Consider the following 12,234-nt stretch of genomic DNA (forward strand, 5'->3'; position numbering starts at 1 on the left):
TTATTAGCTGACCTCGGGACTCTGATGGCAACTCGAGACACAACCCTTTCTTGAAATCGAAAGACACTTGATGGTAATACAAAATCAGATTGTGCCAACACGGAATTATCTGAAATTGGTCATTCGGAACGCAACAGTGAAGACCAATGATTGCAGATATAGAAGTAATGCATCTGAAACCATTCAACACATCACCGAAGGCTGTTAAGCGGTTGCAGGGATGGAGTATAAGGAGCGACACGACTTGCACACATTCAATCAGGAACTGGCTAGTAAGCTAGGGCTCCTACAAGCGGGCAGGATCCCCTACTATGAGTACGCACTGAAACCTATTTTAGAGACCGAAAGCCATTTGCTGTATTGGGACCGTACAGGTTCGACAAACCGTACAGTAGATCACAATAGATCAGATATAATACGAGCAGTAACACCTAAATGTTTGGAAAAATAAAAATTGTTCAAAAAACAATAACTTTTTTCTATTAATACGGAAACATCTATGATGAATTTAATAGCACAATTTGCTCGTTATAACAGGTATTCCGTACAATGCCAGTATCGAATTCAAAGAAATACTACAATAACAATAACAAAATAATGAAGAAAGTGGAAAAGATGACAACAAAATATTGGGAATTATTTAAAAAAAAAGATTAATAAGGTGTTACGTCTTCTTTGGATTTAAGAACCGCTTGAATTTTGGCAAGTATTAATCTAGCTAGTTCGTGACATAAGTCCGGAGCATAATTTTCCCATATTTCGGTGATTTTCGCTTTTAATTCCTGAATAGTTTTTTGTGGCTTATTATATACTCTTTGTTTGATTTTAGGCCATATCTTTTTAATTACTCCATACACAGTTTCGTAGGTAGGCGCCAGTTGGAGGCGCCCTTTGAATGAGGGTCTTTTCTCCGGGAAGAAATCCCCATTATGCAAGCGCATAAGTTGAAGTAAAGGTAAAATGCATAAATTGCTCAAGATAGTTTTGGTTTTTGTTGCAAATGAAATTGTCGTTTCATTGCAGCATTTGCCAACATTCCTATCAGATTTCATCAGCGTACATTAGTACCGATTGTTTCATATGCTTTTATTATGTAACTACTGTTGTGGATATGCCTGCCACAGAATCTATAGGTCTTGAATAATTGAAATGTTTATAAAAGTTAAAGAAAAACATTCGCTACAGGGTACTGTCTAGTGTTTTTCAGGACTTTAATGTAAATTCTTGTTAATTTGAGGTAGTTACGCATAGAATAATTTAAAATTAATCTTGTTAAGGTAGTTACACATAGAATAATTTAGAATTAAAAAAAAACAAAAAAAAACGTGTAATCTTCGGGCCAAGCATCCTCGTGATACGCCTATGAACGTCACTAGTTCGAGAAGTAACTTCCGCCAAGCACAGGGTTTTTTCACCCATTATCCTTGGATAGTAGACGAGCCAAGTGGTGGAATTTCCAGCGGCTTCTTTGTCGGAACTAGTACCAGGGTGCAATTACGATTACCGAAAGACCCAAAAAAGGCCAAATCGTGCCTCCCGAGCGTTACGCTTTAACGCGGCCAGTGGTTATTGGACCAATAACTACCCCATAGTCTAAGTACGCCTATGGTTGTTCTCCAGTTGATGCGGTATTTAAGAAGTTGCAACATGAGACAGAGCTCTCTTGCAATCTTGCACCCTCGCGTCTTACGACCTTGCTCTTGGTTCTCAACTACCAGCTCACGTGTCCTCTTATTCGTTACGTGCCTCCCGTAAATGAATCTGTGAAGTGGTTCCCGGGGGGCCGAGCGGAAATCCTGGAAGGAGTATCTGATCCCGACTGGTTAATTTCACGACGAATCCTTCGAAAGTTCATAATCGACACGCTGTAAAAGTGTGAGTACGGGAGTGTTAGTTCTATATCCGGCAACAAAAAGACACACAGGTTAGTTGTAGATTATCTAGCATAAGAATGGCATTGTACAATTAGTCTTAGGATGTAGAGTGGCTTAGAGAAATATTTTTCTTCCTTTGTAATTCGGTTAATTTCCAAAGTTTCCTAGGTTAAGCTGTAAAAGTACCGTAAGGGATCTTTTAGAAAAACTTAGGTGGTACCCCTTGGCAAATACAATATACACGATAATTTTTTTCTTTCATTAATAAATTCGTACACAGTAAAGAATGGCCTACAGTAATTCAAGAAGCAGAGAAAAAGCTTTCTTTGATTCATTAAGAGGCGAAGGGGATGACTCCCCAAGTACCATTGAGGAAAGGGTAAGTTTGGCCTACCAGGCAGGAACAAGATTGAACCGGACGACACCGGTGCCCCGCCCGCGACGTTCAAATACCACCAAACTCCGCAATACTACCACATAGCATATGGTAGAGATTGTTGCAACCAATCCTTAAATTCTATTAACATAAAAGAAGCCGTTTTCAAAAAGTATCTTTTGACATTTGAATCTGTCTTACCTGTCATTCCGAGCATTTAAAACTAACACTGAATTCCTTTAAAACGCAAATAATAGACACGCTGTATACAATACAATATTATATAACCTTTGTAATTTGCGCTGCAGTTAACTTACCTCAGTGCCGCACTTTGCGGGCAGCTATATATTTGCATCTGCCGAGTGATAGCCACAGCTACAGCTATCGAAAAACATGATCGTAAGTCAACCTTCAAAATCCCGTTAATTATAAAACATCTCTTTGGATATTAGTTCTTTATCCCAAAAACTTTTCTAGATATACCCCAAATGCGAAAACTTGAGAATAGTCGTAAAAGGGTGCTTTATGTTGGGAGTTCTACCGTCGGGGTTGACATTTCCAGAAAACAAAAAGATGCAAAGCACTTATGATGTCTATTGTTACAAAATACTTGTTCCTTATGCCGTATTCATAGTCACTACATACATAGAATTATACTTGATCCTGAACGAAAATCCCATTAAAAAAGATCTGATGTCTTCGAATCTATGTGTTACCTTGTTACACACCGTTATTTTCTGTAGGCGATTGATAACACGAATAAGTCCCAGCTTCAAGAAAATGATCAAGACAATTATTGAAGATGAAATGAAGGGAGACCTTATTGATGATGAATTGGTAGAGTTAGCAATGGTTTAGTTTTCATCATATAATATTCCAAAATTCAAGATTCAAAAACTCGATAGAGAGAACATTGAAAACCTCGATTGGAAATGTAAGATCTACGTTTACTTCGTAATGATCGTGAATGTGATATTCTTCACACCACCTATTATGGTTGAACCCGTTGAAGAAACATATGGCAATTTGACCAAGATTGTAAGAGAATTGCCTTTATCCTCTTTGTTTCTTTTTAATGTACAAGAGCACTATAAGGTCTATTGAGTTACATGCCCTATGGACAAATAAAATATTATCAGTTTTAGATGGCGTGTACTTTTCTGTATATAAGTGCTATAGTGGGGGCTAATTCAGTAATAGTCATTGATATCCTTTAGATCAGTTTAATTCTTTATCCTTGCAGACAGCTAATAAAGCTAGACCATTTGCTCAGGAATCTTCAGGATTTTAAATCGGAAATATCAAACTTTGAATGCCATTGAGGACGAGGAAACGGCTGCTTTTATATTTTTTAAACACCTCATTGTCAGACACGAGAATATTATTCAGTGAGTCACAGACACGTGTTATAACCCATTTTTTGGTAATTTCCACATTTTCAGATATGTTAACATCTACAATAAGAACATGACCTATCCTATGATGTTGGATTTTATTCAGAGCTCAATTCAAATTACCACAAGTCTCAAGGGTTGGTAACTCTTCTTCTAGTCGAAATATTCTTTAAATTTATCTTTTAATTAGAACGAAATCACATTACTGTTAATCGCATCTATAAGTACATTTTCAATAAGCATGTTGCTAAGACTTTGTTTGTATTATTACCATGCTGATGAACTCTTGATCCTGGTAAGTACCTGTTATCAGGAATCCATAAAAGCTTTCGCTCTTATTCGATTTTAGAGTCAGAAATTGACCCATTCAATCTTTTTTTTTTTTTTTTTTTTTTTTTTTTTTTATAGAGGGTAAAAAATGCATTTACGCACTAACCCCCGGGCCCTTGATGTTCACCTCGGCTCGGGGAGTGTGGGACTCGACACAATACCCACTAAAAAATCCCTCTGTTTTCTTCCGATATGGGACAGGAATCATCTTTCGACATTACTTCTGTCCCATATCTGTCTCCTTCTTATTCCCTTTGCTCTAATTCTTTTTGCTTTATTATATTCGCTATTTGCTTCATTATAATTTTGTTTTTCTCCTCGCTCTCTGTCATTTGTTCTATAATATTTCTTGTTGTCAGGCTCTCTTCCAGAATTGTTTCTGTCTCTCTTCTATATCTACTCCATCTGTCACAATTGAGTATGGTGTGTTCAGCCGTATCTATTGTGTTACAGTACTTGCATTTGTCCTCATTTATAATTTTAAATCGGTTTAAGTATTCCCCAAAACATCCATGACCTGTTAAATACTGTGTTAAATAATAATTGGTTTCGCCAAATTTACACTTTGTCCATTTTTCTATCTTAGATATTATCCTTTTCGTTTTCTGCGCTTTGTCCGATAGTTTGTTCCAGTTTTTTTGCCATTTTTCATGTATTTTGTTTGTTTCATCATGTCTGTTCGTGTTTCCTTCATTATATAATTTTGTTCTTAGTTCTACCTGTAATTCTATGGGGAGTATCTTTGCGATCACGCATAGCGCTTCATAAGACACAGTTCTGTATGCATTGACCCATTCAATCTGGGAAAGTAATTGGCCGGACGAGATTCCTAAAATCAAATTCATGATTTTGATATTTATCATGAGAGTGCAGAAACCTCTTGCCTTTACGATTGGTCCATTTGGTGTGATGTCGATACAGTCCTTTATCTCCGTAAGTTTGCATTTATTGATCTCATTGATGTAACTATGGTCCCCATGGAACTCATTGTATTAATGAAATTCATTAATTAATGCTAATATGACTTAAACAGGCAGAAAAAAGCGATATCAGCCAGAACCGATCAGTTTGTTATGAAATTTGGTCAAATTGACTCATTGGCGTTATCAGAAGAATACATGGAAGAACTCAAGGCTTCTCGTATTCAATTTACTAACACTTGGCAAGAAATAACTAAATTTCTGAAGAGCAGGAATTTTCAAATATTACTTCTTTCTAATGATTCACCCCTATTAATTTCTATTAGAGTGAATCAATACATTGCAGACCATATCAAATTTAAATATAAAGACGGTAAAATGATGTTGCCTCTATCTAAACTTCTTCAATGTAAAATTGTTCGTGAACTCATTCTTAATTATTTTTAAAGTAAGGCCACTTTTAACCTGTTGATTCTAAACTGCGAATTTACAAATGAGCTTAATACTAACGTTAAAACTGAAATTTTATTGAAGTTGCTAGAATGTTTAGAAAGGTCAAAAACTTTGAATGGGGAGATTTAAAAAAAAGACTTTAGTTGGTTTGACTTGGAAACCAAAATTTGAAAATATATTCATCCATGACAACAATTTCAGTGTCTTAAATGATAAATCAAAAATGGAATTACGACAGAAAAATATTGATTTCCAGGATAAGAGTATTTCTTTTAATAAAATTTTGAGTATTGCTGATGCTAACACAATTATTGGTAACAAAACGTTGACAAAGCTGTTTCAAAAACGTGAACTTATATTGCATAAATTTAGTCCAGTAGAGGAAGAAGACATTTTTATTAACTGCACATTAAGACCGCAAATTGTAGATAAAACAGTTCTAAGCGACAATACTTTTTTATCTTCTAATTTTGTCGTTATATTAAATGCCTCAACAGATGACTTACAAAAATTAGGTACCAACTTTAAAAAGAACCCCCTGTTTGATTTCGACCATCTGGAAAGTGGAATGAAATTAATAAACCAAACTATAAGTTTTTCAGATCTACTTAGGAAATATAGTAAACAAAATGTGACAAAAATCCATAATATGTTTTGGCCAGAAAACACTGCAGGTTATTTAGTGTTAAAGCAATTTACAACTACTGGCCCAGTAAAGGGCTTTATCTGCAATATAAATAGTGAAACGAACGGTGCTGAAATTAAAGAAGAAGAAATTATAAAGTCAATTAAAAGATCAATGGAAAATAAAGTGAACTTTATCGCAGCGGAACCGGGATTGGCAAAATTCAATCATGTCTAACATTGGCAAAAACTTCAAATTCGCACATCCTGAAATATAAGTGAATCGAGTGAATCTGCTGCATCTTCTAAACAGCTTCCAGGAGCAGCAAAACTCACGTTGGGAGATATAAATTTTACAGAAGAATGTACAGATCAGGCAATTTAATTTATAACAGAAATATTACTTAGAAGTGGCACAGACGATGAACTGTTACAGAAAAGATTACTCGAATATGCTTTAAAGGAAGGTAAAACGCTCGTGAAAGCCTAAGCATAAAAGTCGCTTTCTTATTTGATGGGTTTGATGAGATTAGTCCTACGCACAAAGATAAGACTTTAGTACTCTTGAAGGCACTTAAGCAAAGTAGTGTGACGCAAATGTTGGTATGTACCAGAATTCATGAAGTACGAAACTCAGAGGATAATTTAAGAGTGGCTGCATTTTATTTTAATTCATTTAGCAACGAAGAAAAAGAACAATATTTTAAGAAATTTCGGCAACCCCAGCCATATAAATACAATATAGACTTTTATATGGTACGATAAGTTAATGTGAGAGTCTTCCAAACACGCACACTCTTTTTGAAAGAGATCCTCTTCAATTTTAATCGCATCGTCGAGTTTTATAACGTGCCTTGTGTTGATATATTGTGAAGTTCACGAAATACATCATCACTTTGGTACCCTTTTTTTGCACTTTCCAAATTCTTGCGAGTGGGTTAATGTAATACTAAAACCCATGGTTTATCGCAATGGATTTTAGTATTTAAGGATTTGCAGGGCATATACGAGCTTTCTTTTCTTCTGGGTTCGGTCGGTCGTGGACAACTCAAGAGTCGCTTCCGCGCTCAAAATTTATAAGTTACTTTGTCCTCCGCTTTGTTCACTTTGTATTAATAAACGCACTTTTATAATCCTTTTTCTGACCTGTGATTTCATTATAAGATATAAACACCATCCTATATCTACAGTAGTATCAAACCCGATGCTGCATTATTATTGTTTTAAAGTACAACAACAGCATTAAATTGCACAAAAAATACTATCTTTTAACGTTTGTTTATTTTTTTAATGTTGCTTACGTTACCGGAAGAGCAAAATTGCTCATTTTTAAAAATTAATAAGTGGGTTAAATGCCACCTCAAATTAAAGGTCTTTCAAAACTATATACATTCAATGGTGTATTGAGAATTAAAATCTATTGATTAGTTTTTGAGAAAAATAGCTATAAACGCAGTAAAAAATGCAATACAAACTCAGTTAAATAGTACGTAAACAATGAAAAAACTTATTTGTTAATAGAAAATTGTTTTGCTTTCGATTTTGTGCTCACAAATAGGTTTTGATTAAAAAAAAACAAGTAATGAATAAAAATAATCAAAGGCTGTTTGTGAGTAAAAAATCGAAGACAAAGCAATGTCCTATCAGCAAAAAAGTTTTTTCATTGTTCACGTACTATTTGACTGAATTTGTATTACATTTTTTACCACATTTATAGCAGTTTTTCTCTAAAATTAATCGATAAATTTTGAATAGCAATACATTATGAAATGTAGATTTAAAAGATTTTTAATTTGAGGTGTCACTTCACTCAAGTTTCAGTTTAAAAAAATTGTCTATTTTGCACTACTGGTGACGTAAGCAACATTTAAAAAATAAACAAACGTTAAAAGATATTATTTTTGCCCTAGGTAATTGTTAGGGCTTGTGTAGAGGACATAATATCCGATAATTGATTTAATCTATTAGTTCGATAAGTAGTATTCTACATAAGCCTACAATTTAATCCGTGATTAGTATGTAAGGAATCCGTGTGCTACGCCTATGAACATTACTCGTTTTTTTGCCACTTTGCCCATATGACCAGATGTTGGTACGCATTTCGTTTGAATTTAAACCAACTGTGTTACAAAACTTTTCGCCGACCTTTTGAGCATACCGGAGTTTAGGCACGTCCTCGATTCTGGTCTTAACCGCCCTCTAATAAAATCCAATTAGGGTAAACGGTATAGTTATTGAACAGATAAAGAACGTTTTATTTATTAAATAACTTGATAAAAATTTATTTTTTAAACTACAGATATCACCAGTGCACGAAAGTATCGTAAACAGATGGGTATTTAAATGTTATATCGAAAATACAAAACAACAACATAGAAAAAAATTAGGCATCACTAAATTTTTATGTTCAAAAAGTACAGTTATTGGACAAATTATAACAGTTAACAGACGAATTAATTATAGTTATTGAACATTTAATTTCTCAAGTTTAATTCTTCCAAGTCTTCTTAATCTGTTTCATCACTTTCTTCACGTGCTTCCTTGTGGCATAAATGACACAAATAATCATCTTCATCATCTGGAATGTGCTCTCTATGTGACACAGGAACACATGATCGATGAAAATTCCTCTGACAAGTATTGCAAGTCGATCCGTTCCTTTTTATTAGCTTCAAGCATTTGCTACATTTTTGCCTGTATTTCTGGCTGTTTTGTAGTTTAGTTTTCTCCATTAATTGTTGTTGTTTTTTCTCTGCGCGCTTTCTTTTTCTATCTTATTTCGCTTCTAACTTTTGCTGTTTTAAAGCATGTTTGGATTCAAAGATTTGTTGAAACTTTTCTGATGCCAAAGCAAAAATTGTTCTCTGTTTGTCGTTTATTTTTTCGTTTCGGAGAATTTTGCCACATTAGAAAAGGAGAAAGAGTTACATTAGTTTTTGATGCTTCCTCAAGTGGGACGTCTCGTTTGTAGGTATTACCACTAAAGCAGAGACAACAGAGGAACTAGAGGCCGAAAATTGTGATTTTTTGATCAATGACCATGTGGATGAAAATGGAATTGGAGTTGTTGTTTTGATTCGTTCGATATTAAACTCTTCTTCTGTAGCTACCTCATTAGTAATTGCACTCAGTTCAACATTCGTATCTCTTATTTGTCCGTTTTCAAGAGATTCTGACCAAAAATTATCAAAATTACTGGGTAATATTTTTTGGAAGTGTTTCCAAATTAAGTGTAATTTTTTTAAATTTTCGTCGTCGATTTCTTGAGACGAATTATTACTCTCAAATTTCGTAATAAGATCTGGGCCTACCACTTCAACAAATTCACTGTAAATTAACGTTCTCTCCTCGCTCTGTTAATTTTCTTCGTTCTGTTTATTTACATTTTGTTTTTTCGATCTAAGACACCGAATGTAATCCACTGCATCTGGATTAAAGGGGCATAATCCACATAATCGAAATCCATTTCGGATTGTATCTGGTTTAATGCTGTCAACGACGTTTGTTAATATAGGTGCAATGTTAAGTTTATTTATTGATTTCCCTGGACTTTCTGAATAGAATTGTCTTGTAGTTTTTCGCGAGGTGGCTTTCAATGGACTAAAAGCTGCGACATCTGTGGGCTGCAAAATCTTAATTGAATTCGGGTATAAAGCACAATTTGCAATTGACTGCATAAAACACCCAAGTCGTAAGTTATATGAGACTTATCTCCATCAACAAAGAGGATCACGGGGAACGTCGCCTTGTTCTTTACTAAATATCGATAGAAAACGTTTGCTATGTACTCATAAAATACCTCAACAGTCATCCATGTGTTATCGCTCCTTGCAACAGCCCATTCCAACGGAACAGCACGAACAACTTTCTCAGGAATTCTTCGGTAAGAATACATAATCATTGGGGGACAAGTTTTTCCATCAGCAGAGAAAGAAAACATTACAGTAATATTTTCTTTTGAAGAAGCTTTCTCGATGCTGTAAACATTTTTTGTTCCCTATTCGGCCAATACACGAACTGTAGATGGACACATTTGAAATCCCGTTTCATCCCCGTTATAAATCTGAGATGGGTACTTGAGTACATCCGTCAAGTTTTGCTCTACGAAGTATTCTTTGATTTCGGCGAACCATTTTCTTAGATTCGATTCCGTTACCCAGAGGCCAGCCGGTGAAATCATTTCGCTTTGCTTATCTGAGTTTTGAGGATTTCGACGAAGAAAATCCTTTATCCATCCTATACCGGGACGATTATTTTTTAAAGGATTTGGTCTAGGATTTGCTTCTCTAAATTTTTGAACACTAGAGATAACATCTTCCATTTTTCTCGGAAATCCTCTTTTTCCTAATTCCGAAATCCACAAAACTAAACGGTGTTCTTCTTCGAGATTCCTAAAATCAAATTCATGATGTTGATATTTATCACGAGAGTTCAGAAACTTCTTGCTTTCACGATTGGTTCATTTGGTGTGATGTCGATTCAGTCCTTTAGTTCTGTAAATTTGCATCTACTGATCTCATTGATGTAACTACGGTCTCCATGAGACTCACTCATTTTTAGATACTTAAGGGTATATATTCATACGTGATGCTCATTATGACATAATAGATAAGGCTGTAGGGGTAGGTATATGTTGAAACAGGACAGATTATCTCTAATACATGATAAATACATTATTTACACGAATTTTTAAATCAAAAATAAATGTATGCATACCATGCATTAGATGTCACTCAATTATAATAGTGCTAATAGATGTACTATCGAAGGATAATAAATGAGCACGAAGATCAGCATAAGTTGACTTTGCTCTAAGCATCAACAACATACCTTATTCCTCCTTATGTAATTTTAATGAGACGAGAAAAACATAAAATAGATTGTAGCCATGTAAGTAAAATAACTTATTTTACAGGGTGTTTCAAAACTGTTACACACAAATTGTAACTAATGGCCATGTGAAAACTCCCTAGTCGTAATCTGGACGTTTAGGCCTTCCACGACTGTGTTCACGAATTCGAGTGCCTTAGATCTTGAGGCCTGGAATTATATGTGTCGGAATAGCATTAGATGCGTTTTCCATATTTGAGGAAAGGAATCTTTTTAATAGCCAAAGAATGAAAAGACAGACTAGCGAATTCACTACCCCACGACCGCTCTTCTTCCCATCAATCTATTAACTGTCTGTTCTTTGTCCCTGTGTCTTAACTTTCCCAGTTCTGGTGAGTCCTTCAGAACCGTGGGAAAAGTACCTGCTAGTCCCTATTACAAAAGAACCAATAGTTTAGTGTCACCCAAATAATTAGCACACATGGCCACTTAAGCGCGTCGTGGCACTAGTGACCTCGTTCGACAGTGCTTTGCCTTTAGATAGCCCTGTCAGCCTGCCCTTCATCTTATTGTCTATCCTACTGCTACTTTTACAAAACTTAAAAACTAATAAATCTCCGACATATACAGGGTGATTCGTAACGCAACCGACACAGAACAGATGCGTGTAGAAGACCTCAAAACATGTCGATTTTTTATATGAAAGTTTTTTGTGAGGCCTGCGGTTACTGAGATATTGGCTTCAGAAAATGAATAAAAAAATTTGAAAAAATTCTGTATTTCAGGAAAGGCTTAACCTAGAATAACCATATTTGGGAAATATTTTTGTTTTATTGACGTCTTTATTTGTTAAAAATTTGAAGTGGCTGAAAGCTCAATAAGGGGTGGTTTAGGGGTTGGTCACCCTTAAAATTATATGAATCTTTTTAACCCTAACCAAATTAACAACTAAGGTTTATCAATATGATAGTAAATTTAATTTAATATCTTTTCGTACTCTTGCACATTTTTCGAGAAATTATTCGTTATTGAGAAAAAAAATGTTTTGTGATTTGGTGTCAAAACTAATCAAATCGAGCAGAAGGGTGCATCTGTGTGTAAGAGAAAATGGTAGCCATTTTGAACAATATATTTAGTGTTTATTTTATTTTAGTAATACAGTGCAATCTCTTTAATCCGAACGGCGAAATCATGAGTTACAGTCCGAACGCTACCTCGATAATTTGAACGTTAATCAGAAAAGAGTTGCTGGTTGTCACCGCTTGAATTACGCCACCACCGTTGGTAATGTGGGACTCCCGTTGCCCCATCGGGGAGTCCCTTCGCTCCGTTTTAAGTTAAACCTTTGAATATAAAGATCATTGTGTTTAGCGTCCCTAATGTGTGTGTGCGGATAGTAAGAGATCCGGTTTGGGCTTGCTTCCCAGAAAAAT

Source organism: Euwallacea similis, chromosome 29 (assembly GCF_039881205.1).
Source record: "Euwallacea similis isolate ESF13 chromosome 29, ESF131.1, whole genome shotgun sequence".
Lineage (NCBI taxonomy): Eukaryota > Metazoa > Arthropoda > Insecta > Coleoptera > Curculionidae > Euwallacea > Euwallacea similis.